The 9,617-nt window shown below is 42.2% G+C and overlaps 1 long non-coding RNA gene across 1 annotated transcript; it reads right to left on the reverse strand.

Moving 5' to 3' along the window:
* Nucleotides 1-7,011: 7,011 nt before the first annotated feature.
* On the reverse strand, nt 7,012-8,098 carry LOC120036450. The gene is made up of 3 exons (XR_005474507.1): nt 8,029-8,098; nt 7,446-7,577; nt 7,012-7,098 (listed from the first exon to the last, which is right to left on the reverse strand). It is a non-coding gene; the product is annotated as an uncharacterized LOC120036450 (long non-coding RNA).
* Between the last annotated feature and the right edge of the window lie 1,519 nt (nt 8,099-9,617).

The following is a 9,617-nucleotide window of genomic DNA, read 5'->3' on the forward strand; positions in this document are numbered from 1 at the left end:
ATGATTGTCAGACAATGAGACATCCCGGACACGATGGCGTTCTCCGTCAACAAGCCTCACAAGACTCGTATGAAGTCGGTGCAGCCTCTTTTGCCAACTTCTGTCTGTAGCGTCAGAACGGTTTGGGCTACACTTATATGACCCCTCTGTGGACAGCTGTGTTCTCTGTTTTGCACTAGGATTCCCACAAGCCTCACAAGACTCTTCTGAAGGTCCCCAGTACCAGTTTAAAAAAATGTATGTAAGTATTTATGAAGATAGGCACTAAACTAAAATAAGGGAATAAATAAGGTACTAGGGGGTAACTAGAAATGTCTATTTGCTGACACAAAAAAGCAACGTTTGCAGAACAAAAATGATATGTGGATGAATGTCATAAGGTGAATGCACCAATTTGTAAGTCGCTCTGGATAAGAGCGTCTGCTAAATGACTTAAATGTAAATGTAAATGTAAATGTCATGCTAAGACAAACTATAAAGGGGAATAAATGGCTACAGTTAACTATTTTTTAGTTATTTCATGAAATGTTGTTTTTAGGAATGGGGTGGTTTTTTAAAAAGTACTGGAGTAACTGCCCCTCTAAACAAGTGGATTATTTATCTTAAGGCTTTCTTACTTGCATATTTAAGAAACAGCTATAGATCTAACATTGGAAAATATCTACAACTTTTTCAAAATGTAAAAAGATTTGATCAACTTACCACAAAATCATTTTAATTAAATATCTCCAAAGGTTGTGATGAGACAAAGGACATTTTTGTTGAGTAAGAGCAGTGGCAGCCAGGGAAAGTGTTGGGAATGTTTTTATGGTGACATCTTGTGGTCTTAAAGTGAATTTCCTGATCTTTCATATCTCTCATATATAGGACAGACACTTCAGAAACAAACTAATTTCAGATTATTGGGGGGGATTATTTGTTGTTCCATGTAGTGAATCTGTTATTGAATGTGTTTCTATTGGCTAATAGCAGTAATGCCAAATTCAATGTTTCATCCAATAATTTTCCTTTATATTTTTTTGATACCTTAAAGTAACATAAATTACAAACAATCAATTCAATGTAATGCAATAAAGGTCATTCAGCCCTGAAAGGCAATCATTTCTGGCAGGCATGGGACACAGTTAAAAGGCAATAATCATACACTTAAGATAGAAACATTTTGAATTATTTTCCATTGTGTTTCCTTCTACACACACATATCTACTGTGGTGATCCCCCTAAAGAGCACACACGCCACGGTAGTCCATAAATACTTCCTGCCAGACAGCCCAGGGGAAGCCCTTGCTAAGTACAGCCGTTAATCCCCAGTTTCCTGGGGATTAGGCTCCTCTGATTCCTCTATGCTTTAGGTTCCTCTGATTCCTCAATACTTTAGGCTCCTCTGATTCCTCAATACTTTAGGCTCCTCTGATTCCTCAATACTTTAGGCTCCTCTGATTCCTCAATGCTTTAGGCTCCTCTGATTCCCCAATGCTTTAGGCTCCTCCGATTCCTCAATGCTTTAGGCTCCTCTGATTCCTCAATGCTTTAGGCTCCTCCGATTCCTCAATGCTTTAGGCTCCTCCGATTCCCCTCCAGGATCTCTTTCAGGCACCACCAATAAACTTTTGCAGTGGCAGGCAAAAGAAAGGCTTCAAAGTGTTTCCTTTCCAATGGTACCAATAATATGCATATCCTTGCGTCAGTGCCTGAGCTACAGGCAGTTCGATTTGGGTATGTCATTTTAGGCGAAAATTGATTAGCATGATGTTGTAAGTAACAAAAACATTTCCCAAAACATAGACATGTCTTATATGACCAGAAAGCTTAAATTCTTGTTAACCTAACTACACTGTCCAATTTACAGTAGCTATTACAGTGAAACAAATACCATGCTATTGTTTGAGGAGAGTGCACAACAACAACAAAACATGTATCATGGCAACTGGTTTTATACATTCACCTCTGAAGGTATATAATGTTCTTACATTCAGTAATCTTGCGCTGATATGTCATCCTGAGGGTCCCAGAGTTAAAATGTAGCATGGTTTTGTTCGATAAAATCCATTTTATATTCAAATGTAGAAACTGGGTCCTACAGTTTCAACCCCCTGCTGTGTCAGTCTAAAACTTTTCACATACACTGCTGCCATCTCGTGGCCCAAATCTAAATTGCGCCTAGACTCCTAAGTGTAATAATGGCTATTCTCTTGCATTTCAAAGATTATGAAAAATTATAATAGAAAACGGAATGTTTTTTTTCTTTGCATTGTCTTTCACCAGATCTAATGTGTTATATTCTCCTACATTAATTTCACATTTCCACAAACTTCAAAGTTTTTTCTTTCAAATGGTATCAAGAATATGCCTATTTTAACAAGGCTAATCTGAAAACAAGGCTCCCTAAATTTTATCAGCATATCGATTGCGCGACCCGGGCTGGCAAAACCCTGGATCATTGTCATTCTATCTTCCGCGACGCATATAAGGCCATCCCCTGCCCTCCTTTCGGAAAAGCTGACCACGACTCCATTTTGTTGCTCCAGCCTATAGACAGAAACAAAAACAGGAAGCACCCGTGCTCAGGTCTTGTCAACGCTGGTCCGATCAATCGGATTCCACGCTTCAAGATGCTTCGATCACGTGGACTGGGATATGTTCCGCATAGCGTCAAACAACACCATTGATGAATAAGCTGATTCGGTGAGCGAGTTTATTAGCAAGTGCATCGGTGATGTTGTACCCACAGTGTCTATTAAAATATTTCCCAACCAGAAACCGTGGATTGATGGCAGCATTCGCACAAAACTGAAAGCTCAACCACTGCTTTTAATCAGGGCAAGGTGACCGGAAACATGACCGAATACAAACAGTGTAGATATTCCCTCCCCAAGGCAATCGAACAAGCTAAGCGTCAGTATAGAGACAAAGTCGTGTCGCAATTCAACGTCTCAGACACGAGAGGTATGTGGCAGGGTCTACAGTCAATCACGGACTACAAAAGAAAAACCAGTCCGTCGCGGACCACGATGTCTTGCTCCCGGACAAACTAAACAACTTCTTTGCTCGCTTTGTGGACAATACAGTGCCACTGACACGGCCTACTACCAAAACCTGCGGGCTCTCCTTCACTGCAGGCAACGTGAGTAAAACATTTAACGTGTTAACCCTTGCAAGGGAATACAGCCGCGTCCTCAGAGCATGCGCAGACCAGCTGACTGGTGTGTTTACGGACATATTCAATCAATTCTTATCCCAGTCTGCTGTTCCCACATGCTTCAAGAGGGCCACCATTGTTCCTGTTCCCAAGAAAGCTAAGGTAACTGAGCTAAATGACTACTGCCCCGTAGCACTCTCTTCCGTCATCATGAAGTGCTTTGAGAGACTAGTCAAGAACCATATCACCTCCACCCTACCTGACACCCTAGACCCACTCCAATTTGCTTACCGCCCCAATAGGTCCACAGATGACGCAATCGCAATCACACTGCCCTAACCCATCTGGACAAGAGGAATACCTATGTAAGAATGTTGTTCATCAACTACAGCTCAGCATTTAACACCATAGTACTCTCCAAACTCGTCATCAAGCTCGAGACCCTGGGTCTCGACCCCGCCCTGTGCAACAGGTTCCTGGTTTTCCTGCCGGGCCGCCCCCCAGGTGGTGAGGGTAGGTAACAACATCTCCACCCCGCTGATCCTCAACACTGGGGCCCCACAAGGGTGCGTTCTCAGCCCTCTCCTGTACTCCCTGTTCACCCATGACTGCGTGGCCATGCACGCCGCCATCTCAATCATCAAGTTTGCAGACGACACTACAGTGGTAGTCTTGATTACCAACAACGGCGAGACGGCCTACAGGGAGGAGGTGAGGGCCCTCGGAGTGTGGTGTCAGGAAAATAACCTCACACTCAATGTCAACAAAACAAAGGAGATGATCGTGGACTTCAGGAAACAGCAGAGGGAGCAGCCCCTATCCACATCGACGGTACAGTAGTGGAGAGGGTGGAAAGTTTTAAGTTCCTCGGCGTACACATCACGGACAAACTGAAATGGTCCAACCACACAGACAGCGTTGTGAAGAAGGCGCAGCAGCGCCTCTTCAACCTCAGGAGGCTGAAGAAATTCGGCTTGTCACCAAAAACACTCACAAACTTTTACAGATGCACAATCGAGAGCGTCCTTTCGGGCTGTATCACCGCCTGGTACGGCAACTGCTCCGCCCACAACCGTAAGGCTCTCCAGAGGGTAGTGAGGTCTGCACAATGCATCACCGGGGGCAAACTACCTGCCCTCCAGGACACCTACACCACCCGATGTCACAGGAAGGCCAAAAGATCATCAAGGACACCACCACCCGAGCCACTGCCTGTTGACCCCGCTATCATCCAGAAGGCTGAGGTCAGTACAGGAGCATCAAAGCGGGGATCGAGAGACTGAAAAACAGCTTCTATCTCAAGGCCATCAGACTGTTAAAAAGCCATCACTAACACTTTAATAATGGGAAAATTGATGTAATAAATGTATCACTAGCCTAGTCCTAGTCCATGGAGAGTAAGAGCACCTCCTCCCAGCTGCCCACTGCACTGAGGCTAGGAAACACTGTCACCACCGATAAAGCCACGATAATTGAGAATTTCAATAAGCATTTTTCTACGGCTGGCCATGCTTTCCACCTGGCTACCCCTACCCCCGGTCAACTGCCCTGTACCCCCCACAGCAACTTGCCCAAGCCTCCCCCATTTCTCCTTCACCCAAATCCAGATAGCTGATGTTCTGAAAGAGCTGCAAAATCTGGACCCCTACAAATCAGCTGAGTTAGACTATCTGGACCCTCTCTTTCTAAAATTATCTGCCGAAATTGTTGCAACCCCTACTAGCCTGTTCAACCTCTCTTTCGTATCGTTTGAGATCCCCAAAGATTGGAAAGCTGCTGCGGTCACTCCCCTCTTCAAAGGGGTAGACACTCTAGACCCAAACTGCCACAGACCTATATCTATCCTACCCTGCCTTTCTAAGGTCTTCGAAAGCCAAGTTAACAACAGATCACCGACCATTTTGAATCCCACCGTACCTTCTCCGCTATGCAATCTGGTTTCCGAGCTGGTCATGGGTGCACCTCAGCCACGTTCAAGATCCTAAACAATATCATAACCGCCATCGATAAGAGACAATACTGTGCAGCTTTATTCATCGATCTAACCAATGCTTTCGACTCTGTCAATCACCACATTCTTATCGGCAGAATCAACGGCCTTGGTTTCTCAAATGATTGCCTCGCCTGGCTCACCAAGTACTTCTCTGATAGAGTTCAGTGTGTCAAATCGGAGGGCCTGTTGTCCGGACCTCTGGCAGTCTCTATGGGGGTGCCACAGGGTTCAACTCTCGGGTCGACTTCTCTTCTCTGTATACATCAATGATGTCGCTCTTGCTGCTGGTGATTCTCTGATCCACCTCTACGCAGACGACACCATTCTGTATACTTCTGGCCCTTCTTTGGACACTGTGTTAACCCACCTCCAGACGAGCTTCAATGCCATGCAACTCTCCTTCTGTGGCCTCCAACTGCTCTTAAATGCAAGTAAAACTAAATGCATGCTCTTCAACCGATCAGTGCCCGCTCCTGCCCGCCAGCATCACTACACTGGATGGTTCTGACTTAGAATATGTGGACAACTACAAATACCTAGGTGTCTGGCTAGACTGTAAACTCTCCTTCTAGACCCACATTAAGCATCTCCAATCCAAAATTAAATCTGGAATCGGCTTCCTATTTCGCAACAAAGCATCCTTCACTCATACTGCCAAACATACCCTAGCAAAACTGACCATCCTACCGATCCTCGACTTCGGCGATGTCATTTACAAAATAGCCTCCAACACTCTACTCAACAAATTGGATGCAGTCTATCACAGTGCCATCCGTTTTGTCACCAAAGCCCCATATACTACCCACCACTGCGACCTGTATGCTCTCGTTGGCTGGCCCTCGCTTCATACTCGTCGCCAAACCCACTGGCTCCAGGTCATCGACAAGTATTTGCTAGGTAAAGCCCCGCCTTATCTCAGCTCACTGGTCACCATAGCAGCACCCACCCGTAGCACGCGCTTCAGCAGGTATATTTCACTGGTCACCCCCAAAGCCAATTCTTCCTTTGGCCGCCTTTCCTTACAGTTCTCTGTTGCCAATGACTGGAACGAACTGCAAAAATCATTGAAGCCGGAGACTCATATCTCCCTCACTAACTTCAAGCACCAGCTGTCAGAGCAGCTCACAGATCATTGCACATGTGCATAGCCCATCTGTAAATAGCCCATCCAACTACCTCATCCCCATACTGTATTTATTTATTTATTTTGCTCCTTTGCACCCCAGTATCTCTACTTGCACATTCATCTTCTGCACATCTATCACTCCAGTGTTTAATTGCTATATCGTAATTACCTCGCCACTATGGCCTATTTATTGCCTTACCTCCCTTAACTTACCTCATTTGTATATAGACTTTTTTCTCCTGTATTATATGTATGTTTATTCCATGTGTAACTCTGTGTACGTGTCGAACTGCTTTGCTTTATCTTGGCCAGGTCGCAGTTGTAAATGGGAACTTGTTCTCAACTAGCCTATCTGATTAAATAAAGGTGGGGGGGAAAAAAAAGCAAAACTCTGGTTTGTTGTTTTCTGAGAACATAGTTCTGAGAATATCCCTACAATTCCAGTGTAAAGAGTGTAAAGAGTTAAAACTATAATTTTTATGTTATGGATGGTCAGTCCTTACATCCATAGCTCAGTCTGAGAATTTGATAGTGGTTACATTTCCCTAGCCTCATCCCTCAGATGTTTACCAATAAAAGTTACCGCTTTGCTGGGGTGTCTGCTTTGTTGTTGTTGGAATCCCAAATTGCTCCATTAATTAAAGAACAATATATTTTATGGTATTAAAAATCTGTTTGCTGAGTAATAAGTCCACAGTCACAAAGGAAGTGTATGTAGATCTACATGTTTTTAATCAACTCAACATTTCACCATGAAAATCATATTTTATGCAACACAGGAAAATGGTAAGACTTTGATCTTCAATACTTTGGTCTTGTTTATTCAGCAACTTCTTTTCCCTGTAAGAAGACATAAATAATATAATGTATCAGTAATAATAATGATGATAAATATATTGATAGAATATAATGGATCAGTAATAATAATGAACATGATAAATATATGGATAGAATATAATATATCAAGCATTTAGTGCTCAGTGCTCAGCTTGGATTTTCAATTTTGAAGTACCAACAGAATTAACCTTTCTTTTTTTGCCCTTCCTGAAATGTGCTGATGTGGTGATCTTAAATACAGTTGAGTGTAAAAGGTCTGTGTTGACCTCTGAGAAGACTGACTCATAGGTGGTGTTGATGTGGTCATATCTGAACATGAGTCAGGGATAGGTTTAGCAGCAGTTCTGTACCTTTCCAGAGTCACGTGTCTTGGCTCTGAGCTTGTTGACCTGAGTCTCAGCGATGTCAGCACGCTCCTCAGCCTCCTCCAGCTCATGCTGAACCTTCCTGAACTTAGACATATGGCTATTGGCTGCTTCCTCCTGGGTGAGGAGAAGAGAGGGAGAGCAGAACATCAGCATTTAAAGTTTGAAGCTTCAGGTAGCAAATTAATATTCTGTTTTTAAAGGTATATTTTTTTTTAAATACAAAAAAGACAGATTTAGGATAACAATGTATACAGGGAGATAGATGATACAGCAGAGAAAGTGAGAACGGGGGATCAAACCACTGCCTCCAGCACAATCACTAGACCAGCTAATTAATATTCAAACTCTCTTCTTTAAGTTGGTAACACATAGGAGGCACTCAGAAATGTGTACAATTTCATCAGCAATTACTTGCACTATCAATTGTCGTTGTTGACTGGTGTGTTGCAACACTTACTTCAAACTACATTGTATGGATATTAAGTATTGTAATGTTTACTAGGGATAAACATTTTATTTTTTTGAATTTCTGCATTCAGAGTATTTGACTCAGTATGTGACTTACTGCTTCCTCAGAATTCCTCTTGTAGGCCTTCACTTTCATCTGCAGCTTATCTACCAGGTCCTGAAGTCTGTAACGTTCTTCTTATCCTCCTCAGTCTGTGGGAGAAGATAAAATCATTGTCAGTATAGTTTTATACACAAACCTGTCTGTGTTAGTGTCAAGTGTGTAAGAATGCACTTTCTCTTACCTGGTAAGTGAGCTCCTTGACTCTGCGCTCATACTTCCGGACTCCCTTGACCGCGTCTGCACCTCTTCTCTGCTCTGCCTCCACCTCAGTTCGAGCTCACGCACCTTTGTGGAACAAATACATTTAGGCATTTGTTTGAGGTGGTGAAACAAATCTTTGTGAAACAGAGGTATAGTCTTCTACCCAGTCAAGGAGGCACAATTGTTGTCTTTTCATTATGTACTTTTCCAAGTGGTTCCCAAAGTGGAATTTACCCTTAAATTTGTTCATGAATATTGCTAGCAACAACAGATTTAAACTACCAAGGATCTGTGGAACAAGATTAGAAGGTCCAATACAATACAATGTAATATTATTAATCCACTGTTTATGTTCTAAACCCTTAGATGTACAACATGGGCATGGGAGGCTCACAGGGATATTGGTCGGCACATTATTCTGACAATTATACATTTTAAAGGTCAATTCTTCTTGTAGTTATAATATATAGGACTCTTTTTTTTATTTGACCGATTTTGTCGTGCATTTAGCAGTGCATGTTGCAGTACCAGTATGACCAACAGAGGCCGCCACTGGCCTGTTTGAATGTAATGAGTTTGCGACAGCAAGACAGAAGCACCGACATAAATACATTTTTATGTCTTTATTTTTAAGGTAAGCGAGTGGAAAAGCACCATATTCTAGAGAGTAATGTTTGTTAAGATGTTATGTTTTCATGTTTTTATGAACTTATGAAAGTCCTGTAGCCTACAAGCTAATTTAGTCGTTAGCCTTCTAGCTGGTAGCCCCGCATAGCAACGCTAGCTTCCCTAGTAACGGCCCTTTTGCAGCAGAATAAATAGACATGTAGCTTGCGATCTAGAGAGAGAGAAATGAAACACGTGACTAGATGTAAATAAAATATTACTATGAGATGAATTAGATCAATGTGTGTTTATGTATCAGACATTTGTATTATTATTATTATCATTATTATATTATTGAATCTATTAACTTAAATTGCAGTTTAGAAGAACTTTACAAGCCTAAATGAAACAACTAGATAAATACAGTTTTATATCTTTACTTTATTTGAAGGTCTTGGCTCCAATTCTTCTCAAGTCCATAACATAAGTGTGACATATTTACAATGTTTTTGTTTTGAACATAATTGCACTGTAATTTATGCTTTAAAATGGGAAAATATTCCCTCTGATGCCAAGAGAGCGGACTTTCAAATGTTCTTTTCCAGCGGCCAAGACTTGATTAGTCCGACCATGCACTGCTGAAGTCATATAAAACTGCGTGGATGCTTTTTATATCGCACTCTAATGTAAGAGTTGTGTTATGATATTATGAAGGGGTCCCTGATGCAAAGACATTTGGAAACTCCTGATTAAGGTGGGTTAATGAGAGAAAAAGT

Source organism: Salvelinus namaycush, unplaced genomic scaffold, assembly GCF_016432855.1.
Source record: "Salvelinus namaycush isolate Seneca unplaced genomic scaffold, SaNama_1.0 Scaffold1333, whole genome shotgun sequence".
NCBI classification, from domain to species: Eukaryota; Metazoa; Chordata; class Actinopteri; order Salmoniformes; family Salmonidae; genus Salvelinus; species Salvelinus namaycush.